The sequence below is a fragment of the Lotus japonicus genome, chromosome 5, assembly GCF_012489685.1.
Source record: "Lotus japonicus ecotype B-129 chromosome 5, LjGifu_v1.2".
Classification (NCBI taxonomy): domain Eukaryota; kingdom Viridiplantae; phylum Streptophyta; class Magnoliopsida; order Fabales; family Fabaceae; genus Lotus; species Lotus japonicus.
This window is the reverse complement of record NC_080045.1, coordinates 36687068-36698239: the sequence shown is the minus strand read 5'-3', so window position 1 is coordinate 36698239 and position 11172 is coordinate 36687068. Positions and strand designations below refer to the sequence as shown.

General features: G+C 42.1%; 2 long non-coding RNA genes across 2 annotated transcripts; both read right to left on the bottom strand.

Annotated features, from left to right (window-relative positions):
• Positions 1 to 906: 906 nt before the first annotated feature.
• On the bottom strand, positions 907 to 3271 carry LOC130718753 (uncharacterized). The gene is made up of 2 exons (XR_009012781.1): positions 2716 to 3271; positions 907 to 1197 (listed from the first exon to the last, which is right to left on the bottom strand). It is a non-coding gene; the product is annotated as an uncharacterized LOC130718753 (long non-coding RNA).
• A 3356-nt stretch (positions 3272 to 6627) lies between these two features.
• Positions 6628 to 8900, bottom strand: LOC130718731 (uncharacterized). Its single transcript, XR_009012776.1, has 2 exons — positions 8437 to 8900; positions 6628 to 6918 (listed from the first exon to the last, which is right to left on the bottom strand). It is a non-coding gene; the product is annotated as an uncharacterized LOC130718731 (long non-coding RNA).
• Positions 8901 to 11172: the final 2272 nt, after the last annotated feature.

Genomic DNA, 11172 nt, shown 5'->3' with positions numbered 1-11172 from the left:
TCCTTCTTCCGCAACACCTCTAGCACTTGACGTAAATGCTCCTCATGTTCCTCCTTACTCTTCGAGTAAATTAGAATATCGTCTATGAACACCACCACGAACTTGTCCAAGAATGGCCTGAACACACGGTTCATGTAGTCCATAAAAACTGCGGGTGCATTAGTAACTCCAAATGGCATCACGAGATATTCATAATGTCCATATCGAGTTCTGAATGCCGTCTTCTGAATGTCAGCCTCCTTCACCCGAATCTGGTGATACCCTGATTTCAGATCAATCTTCGAGAAAACAACTGCTCCCCGAAGTTGGTCCATCAAGTCGTCTATCCGAGGCATCGGATAACGGTTCTTCACTGTCACCTTATTCAGCTGCCGGTAATCCACACACAATCTGGACTTCCCATCCTTCTTCTTTACCAATAGCACAGGTGCACACAAACGCACACAGGCGTACACCTTGGGGCGCAAAAAGGATTCCAAAGCCCACTCTTCCTTCGATTGACATTCCATCAATCGATCTCAGAGTTCAAACATCTTAATATAATCAAACACTTAGTCTCAAGTATCACGGCAATGATACTAACTACAGACAATCTCACAGCCAAACAAACATCTTAGCAAACAAGTCTACCCAATCTCACCGTGAAGCCTTGAAAACACTTTTATCAAAAACAAAAACACAACGAGTTCGGAAACTCGTAAGCCCAAAACCCTTAGTGCTCTGGTTTCTCAACCGGAGCTCTGATACCACAATGTAACGCCCCGATTTCTCGAGTGTTACTCAGTAACTAATTAACCCATTTTCGTAAAGAGTTTTCGTCGATTCACTTATTAATCTTCAATTAATGACAAACCTCTCATTTTACGAAAACTCTTGAAACATAACCTTTCCAAAAACACGCGGAAGTAACCAACATCGTAAAACCTTTTAAATAACCAACTGTAAAGAGTACGAATCAAAGGCCTGAATGAAAATAAAGATTACATCAAAACTTGTTCATTCGAATTTAAGCAATAATATTGTTCGATACCAACACTTCGGAAACTCTCAACCCCAACAGAAAACAAAAGACTCTCAACCAAAACCCTATTCCTTAGCCTCTTCCTCTTCCTCTGAAGTGTAGTCGTCCTCCGGTATTGGCACGTCACGTAGCATCAACTCCCAAGAATGAGTCATCGCCATTATCTTCACGACCATCTACCCCCCCCAAATAAACACATAGCAAACAAGCAGGGTCAGGTCCAACAAAAAGAATGATAATGACAAAATCAACAACAACATATATAATATAAGTACATTATATGTCTTTTATGGGAAAGAGTCAGTTACTAACGGAATCTCACTTCACACAACCACCTTTCACCTTGGATCCAACACCATTCGTCCAGCAGACGAACAACACCATGAGCAAAGCTCACAACATCATGGCGTTCCTTGGAACGACCACAGCACACCATGGGTCAGACACCCACAAGTCATAACATCACGGTTCAAACCGCATTCACCCTCGCGTGCAAGTTATCCGTTTTGTCTCTAACGGAACCATTGTTCTCATGGTCCATAGTCCTAACCAGACCTATGTCCAAATTATTCACATTTACTTGCAAGCGAGTTATAAATTCATTCTCTTGGTGTTTAAGGCACTAATGTCAATCCTAGAGTCTTATGAGTTAATATCGTATCAGATTACAACGTCAAGAAATAACAGTCACACTAGGAGGAATTACAGCTGGGTGAGCGACCTCCTAAACAAGTCACAACTAAACCTCATGCAAAGCATAGAAATAATCAGGGCCTCCCAAATTCACAAATTATTTACAAATTCCAGAGGCTCAGTTTACAGATATCATCATATAAAAATCTCACAAAGGTCCCTAATCACATGTTACTAACATTTCCAACAATTTCTCAAATTTAGTGTTTTTGGACAACGGCTGCAGCGTGTACTAAAACTGGTCTACAGACCGCAATACTTAGCCACAAAATTCACATGATACATGACTGGAAAGATAATTCGAAACTCTACACTTTTATAGTTTATCACGTTTCCATTTGAGATCCAGAATTAGGTGATATTAGGCCTTAAAGCTTGCTGTCCGGTACAGGAAGAACAGCAGGTGCAACAGTCACTAAGATCGACCTCCAGACCTCATTACTAGACCAAAAATTATGTTCTTTATATGCATAGAAAGCCAATTCGAAAATCTACAATTTTCCAGTTTATCCCTTTTTCATTTGAGACCCCGAATTAGGTGTAATTAAGCTCCAAAACTCGCTGTCCAGTACAGGAAACTGGCAGAGATACTTTTGCCTTCAAATTAATTTTTCAACCATTCAAGTCCCAGAGTTTTAAACCATATTCCAGCAGCAAGAACCACATATCATATATCATATATCATGCTTAAATTTCCAGAACCAAGATAACCATCAATTCTAGCACAAAAGGCAGATCTAAGCATATAAATCTTCAATCATTTTAATCAAGCAAAGTCATAGAAGAAAACGGTAGTTGTAGTGATGAATAATGGAGAATCATGGCATCAACATTTCATCTCAAATCAGAAGCAAAACATCAAGATCTCAAGGCAGAAAAAAAAAACAGCAAGCATCATGAACACAAAACTCTTGCAAAAGCAATCATGTTCATGACTTTTCTCATAGTAAAACATGGCAAATACCCTAGGCAATCTACCCAATCCTAGGACCAGCCCTTACCTTGGGTTCTTGGTCTGAAAAGAAGAAGAGAATGAAGTTTGGAAGAACAATCTCTTGCTGTCCAGGTCTCCTTCACCTTCCTTCTCCTTCGCGAAACCCTCTCTATTCGCGCTCTCTCCCTTGCTCGCGCGCGTGACCGGCGACAATGGTGGTGGCTTGGGCGGCGGCTCCCTTCTCTTCTCTCACACGTTCTCTCTTTGTTTTTCACGTGAAGGTGCTGTAGTGTATCTCTGTTTTCTGATTGTGGAAGAATAGGGTTTCCCCCCTTGGCTAAAATCCCATGCAACCCACAAGTGGGCTAGGGTTTTGTTTTCCACAAGCCCGACCCAAGTCCAACCTTAACCCACCAGTCTAATTACCTAATCAGACCTGAAACTTACTAAAACCTAAGCCCTCAAAGGTAAATTCATAATTAAATTCGGACTTAGAAGAAAAACAATGTAATAATCCCGCTGGCACTGTACAGCCGGAACTACGTTCACTAAAACGGGGATATCTGGAGCTACAGATATCGGATCGACACGAAACCACTTGGAGAATTTTCTAGACTTGAAGGGCTACAACTCTCATGAAGGACGTTTTCCCAAATGAAGTCGTTAAGACCCTCTAAAAATTCACACAAGTTGACAGTTCTAATCTGCCAGTTATCAAACATAGCCAAAAACTTCAATTTTATTCAAACTTCCATAAAATTGTTCCAAATTGAACTTAGGGCCTTACAATACCACCCCCCTTAAAAATAGTTTCGCCCTCGAAACTTAAGGGTCTACAAACAACTCGGGATGTGATTTCCGCATTTTATCCTCTAATTCCCAAGTCGCATCGCCCGTAGCTTGATTCCATACAACCTTCACTAAGGATACTTCCTTGTTCCTCAAGCGTTTGGTGCTTTTGTCGACGATCTTGATGGGCGGCGTTTCCATCGTTAGATCATCCTTCAGCTGAATATCATCAGGTTCAATCACATGAGAATTATCAGCCATATACCTCCGAAGTTGCGACACATGCAGCACATCATGTATGTTGGATAGGAACGGCGGTAAGGCAATCCTATACGCCACGGGTCCAACACGCTCCGTAATCTGGTACGGTCCGATAAACTTTGGAGTAAGCTTCTTTGACTTGATCGCCCTTCCGACACCTGTCATCGGGGTAACCCGCAAGAAGACATGATCTCCAGCTTGAAACTCCAACTCCTTCCTGCGATTGTCAGCATAACTTTTCTGACGACTCTGCGAAACCCTCATCTTCTCTTGGATTCGCTTCACCTCTTCTGTGGTTTTCTGAACTAATTCAGGTCCAACAATCAAGTTCTCCCCATCTTGATGCCAGCACAAGGGTGTACGGCACCTCCGACCATACAACGCTTCATAAGGGGCCATCCCTATGCTTGCATGAAAGCTGTTGTTGTAAGTGAACTCGATCAATGGCAACATCTCATCCCAGCTGCCTTTGTGATCCAGCACACAAGATCTTAGCAAATCCTCCAAGGATTGGATGGTCCTCTCGGTTTGCCCATCCGTCTGAGGATGATAAGCGGAACTCAATTTCAACCTGGTTCCCAAAGCCCGCTGCAAAGCTTCCCAGAAACGCGAGGTAAACCTCGGGTCTCTGTCCGACACAATGCTAGATGGCACACCGTGCAAGCGTACAATCTCAGCAATGTATATCTCCGCCAACCTCTCTACCTTGTAGTTCAGATTGATTGGCACGAAGTGAGCAGTCTTCGTCAATCGATCAACTACAACCCAAATTGCATCGAACTTCCTTCGTGTAAGCGGCAACGCCGTCACGAAGTCCATGGAAATGCTATCCCATTTCCACTCCGGGACATCCAATGACTGCAGCTTTCCTGCTGGTTTCTGATGTTCCACCTTCGCCTTCTGACACGTCAAACATGTCGACACATACTCAGCTACTTGTTTCTTCATCCCAGGCCACCAGAAATGAAGTTTCAAGTCCTGATACATGTTATTCATCCCCGGATGAATACTCAATCTGCTTTTGTGACCTTCATCCAAGATCAGCTTCCTCATTACTGCATCATTGGGTACACAAACTCGTCCCTTACAACGCAGAATATTGTCGTTCCCAATAGCGAACTCAGACGCTTTTCCTTGTGCCACAAGCTTGCGCCATTCAATCAACCCTTCATCGGTCTCTTGTTTCGACTTTATCTCATCCAAGAGTCCACTAGACACCGTCACCATTCCAAAGCTCAGCTTCCCCGGTGCGAGTTCAACATTCAAACTCAGATCACGGAAAGCCTCCAACAATTCTAACTCCTTGACCATCAACGAGGATACATGTATAGCCTTTCGACTCAGAGCATCAGCTACAACATTGGTCTTCCCCGGATGATACTGTAATGAGAACTCATAGTCTTGCAGACACTCCATCCACCGTCTCTGCCTCATGTTCAGATCCTTCTGATCAAACAAGTACTTCAAACTCTTGTGATCACTATAGATCGTGAACGTACTGCCATACAAGTAATGTCTCCAGATCTTGAGAGCATACACTTTAGCAGCCAACTCCAAATCATGCGTAGGGTAATTCTTCTCATGGACTTTCAACTGTCGCGAAGCATAAGCAATCACCCTCTTCTCTTGCATCATCACACAACCCAAACCATTATGCGACGCATCACAGTACACGTCGTATGGTTCTCCCTCCTTTGGCAAAGCTAGTACAGGTGCGGTGGTCAACCGCTTCTTCATTTCTTGGAAGCTAGCCTCACACTTCTCCGTCCACGCAAACGGTTGATCCTTCTTTGTCAAATGAGTCAACGGTGCAGTCAACTTGGCGTAATCCTTCACGAAACGCCGATAGTAGCCAGCAAGCCCAACAAAACTTCTGATATCACTTGCTGTCTTCGGTTGTTCCCATGCCAAAACTGATTCAATTTTGCTGGGGTCCACTGCCACACCTTTGCTAGATATGACATGACCAAGGAACTTCACTTCCTCCATCCAGAACTCACACTTTCCTCCATTAGCATAGAGTTCCTTCTTCCGCAACACCTCTAGCACTTGACGTAAATGCTCCTCATGTTCCTCCTTACTCTTCGAGTAAATTAGAATATCGTCTATGAACACCACCACGAACTTGTCCAAGAATGGCCTGAACACACGGTTCATGTAGTCCATAAAAACTGCGGGTGCATTAGTAACTCCAAATGGCATCACGAGATATTCATAATGTCCATATCGAGTTCTGAATGCCGTCTTCTGAATGTCAGCCTCCTTCACCCGAATCTGGTGATACCCTGATTTCAGATCAATCTTCGAGAAAACAACTGCTCCCCGAAGTTGGTCCATCAAGTCGTCTATCCGAGGCATCGGATAACGGTTCTTCACTGTCACCTTATTCAGCTGCCGGTAATCCACACACAATCTGGACTTCCCATCCTTCTTCTTTACCAATAGCACAGGTGCACACAAACGCACACAGGCGTACACCTTGGGGCGCAAAAGGGATTCCAAAGCCCACTCTTCCTTCGATTGACATTCCATCAATCGATCTCAGAGTTCAAACATCTTAATATAATCAAACACTTAGTCTCAAGTATCACGGCAATGATACTAACTACAGACAATCTCACAGCCAAACAAACATCTTAGCAAACAAGTCTACCCAATCTCACCGTGAAGCCTTGAAAACACTTTTATCAAAAACAAAAACACAACGAGTTCGGAAACTCGTAAGCCCAAAACCCTTAGTGCTCTGGTTTCTCAACCGGAGCTCTGATACCACAATGTAACGCCCCGATTTCTCGAGTGTTACTCAGTAACTAATTAACCCATTTTCGTAAAGAGTTTTCGTCGATTCACTTATTAATCTTCAATTAATGACAAACCTCTCATTTTACGAAAACTCTTGAAACATAACCTTTCCAAAAACACGCGGAAGTAACCAACATCGTAAAACCTTTTAAATAACCAACTGTAAAGAGTACGAATCAAAGGCCTGAATGAAAATAAAGATTACATCAAAACTTGTTCATTCGAATTTAAGCAATAATATTGTTCGATACCAACACTTCGGAAACTCTCAACCCCAACAGAAAACAAAAGACTCTCAACCAAAACCCTATTCCTTAGCCTCTTCCTCTTCCTCTGAAGTGTAGTCGTCCTCCGGTATTGGCACGTCACGTAGCATCAACTCCCAAGAATGAGTCATCGCCATTATCTTCACGACCATCTACCCCCCCCAAATAAACACATAGCAAACAAGCAGGGTCAGGTCCAACAAAAAGAATGATAATGACAAAATCAACAACAACATATATAATATAAGTACATTATATGTCTTTTATGGGAAAGAGTCAGTTACTAACGGAATCTCACTTCACACAACCACCTTTCACCTTGGATCCAACACCATTCGTCCAGCAGACGAACAACACCATGAGCAAAGCTCACAACATCATGGCGTTCCTTGGAACGACCACAGCACACCATGGGTCAGACACCCACAAGTCATAACATCACGGTTCAAACCGCATTCACCCTCGCGTGCAAGTTATCCGTTTTGTCTCTAACGGAACCATTGTTCTCATGGTCCATAGTCCTAACCAGACCTATGTCCAAATTATTCACATTTACTTGCAAGCGAGTTATAAATTCATTCTCTTGGTGTTTAAGGCTCTAATGTCAATCCTAGAGTCTTATGAGTTAATATCGTATCAGATTACAACGTCAAGAAATAACAGTCACACTAGGAGGAATTACAGCTGGGTGAGCGACCTCCTAAACAAGTCACAACTAAACCTCATGCAAAGCATAGAAATAATCAGGGCCTCCCAAATTCACAAATTATTTACAAATTCCAGAGGCTCAGTTTACAGATATCATCATATAAAAATCTCACAAAGGTCCCTAATCACATGTTACTAACATTTCCAACAATTTCTCAAATTTAGTGTTTTTGGACAACGGCTGCAGCGTGTACTAAAACTGGTCTACAGACCGCAATACTTAGCCACAAAATTCACATGATACATGACTGGAAAGATAATTCGAAACTCTACACTTTTATAGTTTATCACGTTTCCATTTGAGATCCAGAATTAGGTGATATTAGGCCTTAAAGCTTGCTGTCCGGTACAGGAAGAACAGCAGGTGCAACAGTCACTAAGATCGACCTCCAGACCTCATTACTAGACCAAAAATTATGTTCTTTATATGCATAGAAAGCCAATTCGAAAATCTACAATTTTCCAGTTTATCCCTTTTTCATTTGAGACCCCGAATTAGGTGTAATTAAGCTCCAAAACTCGCTGTCCAGTACAGGAAACTGGCAGAGATACTTTTGCCTTCAAATTAATTTTTCAACCATTCAAGTCCCAGAGTTTTAAACCATATTCCAGCAGCAAGAACCACATATCATATATCATATATCATGCTTAAATTTCCAGAACCAAGATAACCATCAATTCTAGCACAAAAGGCAGATCTAAGCATATAAATCTTCAATCATTTTAATCAAGCAAAGTCATAGAAGAAAACGGTAGTTGTAGTGATGAATAATGGAGAATCATGGCATCAACATTTCATCTCAAATCAGAAGCAAAACATCAAGATCTCAAGGCAGAAAAAAAAAACAGCAAGCATCATGAACACAAAACTCTTGCAAAAGCAATCATGTTCATGACTTTTCTCATAGTAAAACATGGCAAATACCCTAGGCAATCTACCCAATCCTAGGACCAGCCCTTACCTTGGGTTCTTGGTCTGAAAAGAAGAAGAGAATGAAGTTTGGAAGAACAATCTCTTGCTGTCCAGGTCTCCTTCACCTTCCTTCTCCTTCGCGAAACCCTCTCTATTCGCGCTCTCTCCCTTGCTCGCGCGCGTGACCGGCGACAATGGTGGTGGCTTGGGCGGCGGCTCCCTTCTCTTCTCTCACACGTTCTCTCTTTGTTTTTCACGTGAAGGTGCTGTAGTGTATCTCTGTTTTCTGATTGTGGAAGAATAGGGTTTCCCCCCTTGGCTAAAATCCCATGCAACCCACAAGTGGGCTAGGGTTTTGTTTTCCACAAGCCCGACCCAAGTCCAACCTTAACCCACCAGTCTAATTACCTAATCAGACCTGAAACTTACTAAAACCTAAGCCCTCAAAGGTAAATTCATAATTAAATTCGGACTTAGAAGAAAAACAATGTAATAATCCCGCTGGCACTGTACAGCCGGAACTACGTTCACTAAAACGGGGATATCTGGAGCTACAGATATCGGATCGACACGAAACCACTTGGAGAATTTTCTAGACTTGAAGGGCTACAACTCTCATGAAGGACGTTGTCCCAAATGAAGTCGTTAAGACCCTCTAAAAATTCACACAAGTTGACAGTTCTAATCTGCCAGTTATCAAACATAGCCAAAAACTTCAATTTTATTCAAACTTCCATAAAATTGTTCCAAATTGAACTTAGGGCCTTACAACCAGGTCTATGCTCAAACCTTCAGAAGAGACTCTTCTGAGTCTGAAGGGACTTGTATCTTTCATTGAGCCCAAATCAGTTGATGAAGCTCTTGAAGATAAAGGTTGGATTCTGGCAATGCAAGAAGAGCTAGATCAGTTCACCAAGAATTGTGTTTGGTCCTTAATGCCAAAACCCAAAGGTTTCCATGTCATAGGAACCAAGTGGGTATTCAGAAACAAGCTGAATGAAAAAGGATAAGTAACAAGAAACAAGGCAAGACTGGTGGCTCAAGGCTACAGTCAACAAGAGGGGATTGATTACACTGAGACCTTTGCTCCTGTGGCAAGGCTTGAAGCTATAAGGCTACTGACCTCCTTCTCAGTGAATCACAACATCATTCTTCATCAGATGGATGTCAAGAGTGCCTTCCTTAATGGCTACATTTCTGAAGAAGTGTATGTCAAGCAACCTCCTGGATTTGAAGATGACAAGCATCCAGAACATGTCTACAAGCTCAAGAAGTCACTCTATGGACTGAAACAAGCTCCCAGAGCTTGGTATGAAAGGCTTAGCTCCTTTCTTCTGAAGAATGAGTTTGTAAGGGGTAAAGGTGACAACACTCTTTTCTGCAGAACCTATAAGGATGATATTCTTATAGTTCAGATTTATGTTGATGACATTATTTTTGGTTCTGCTAATCCCTCTCTGTGCAAGAAATTTTCTAAGATGATGCAGGCTGAATTCGAAATGAGCATGATGGGAGAACTCAAATACTTCCTGGGAATTCAAATTGATCAACGACCAGGAGTCACCTATATCCATCAGAAGAAGTACACCTTGGAACTTCTGAAGAAGTTCAACATGAGTTACTACAACATCTCTAAGACTCCAATGCATCCAACATGCATTCTTGAGAAAGAGGAAGTTTCCTCTAAGGTTTGTCAGAAGCTCTATCGTGGAATGATAGGCTCTCTTCTTTACTTAACTGCTTCCAGACCTGATATACTGTTTAGTGTGCATCTCTGTGCTAGATTCCAATCAGATCCTAGAGAGACTCACTTAACTGCTGTTAAGAGGATCCTCAAATATCTGAAAGGAACCACTAACCTTGGCTTGATGGATAGAAAAACATCAGAGTATACACTCTCAGGTTTTTGTGATGCTGACTTTGCTGGAGACAGAGTGGAAAGGAAAAGCACCTCCGGAAGCTTCCACTTCCTTGGAGCAAATCGTGTTACATGGTCAAGAAAGAGACAGAACACAATTGCTCTATCAACTGCAGAAGCAGAATATGTCTCAGCTACCACTTGCTGTACACAAACCATATGGATGAAGAATCATCTGGATGACTATGGTTTGTCTCTGAAGAAGGTTCCTATTTACTGTGACAACACAGCTGCTATCTCACTCAGCAAAAATCCCATTCTACATTCAAGAGCAAAGCACATAGAGGTAAAGTATCATTATATTCGAGATCATGTTCAGAAGAGCACTCTATCATTAGAGTATGTTGATACTGACCATCAGTGGGCAGATATTTTCACTAAGCCCTTAGCAGAAGATAGGTTTTTATTTATTCTTGAAAATCTGAACATGGACTTTTGTCCAGAGTAAGGTTCTCTTCAGAACTTCTGACCTTGGTGCTTCTGAAGTCATCAGATGTTACCCTTTTCAGAAGGTACTCGATCAGAAGCACTTAACCCACTGGTTAAACTTTTGTGGTAGGCAACAATACACGTGTCACTTCATTTGTGACATAGTTCCTTGAGTCGCGTGGTGTATCTGCTATAATGATGATGCCTACTCTCCTCCACTATGCTATTTTCAGACTAATTATTTTGCAACCGTTGATCTTGTTTTTATTTTTCTTTTTGCCTCTTAAAATCTCAACGGTTACCATTAAATCCACTACGCATCTTTCACACACGATCTTCCATACACTTACACAGACGGTTTTCAAAGACGCTTGTGTGCATTGATTTTCATTCATTCTTCTCCCTCCAATATTCCCCTCTCTCTGAACCCTAAACCTC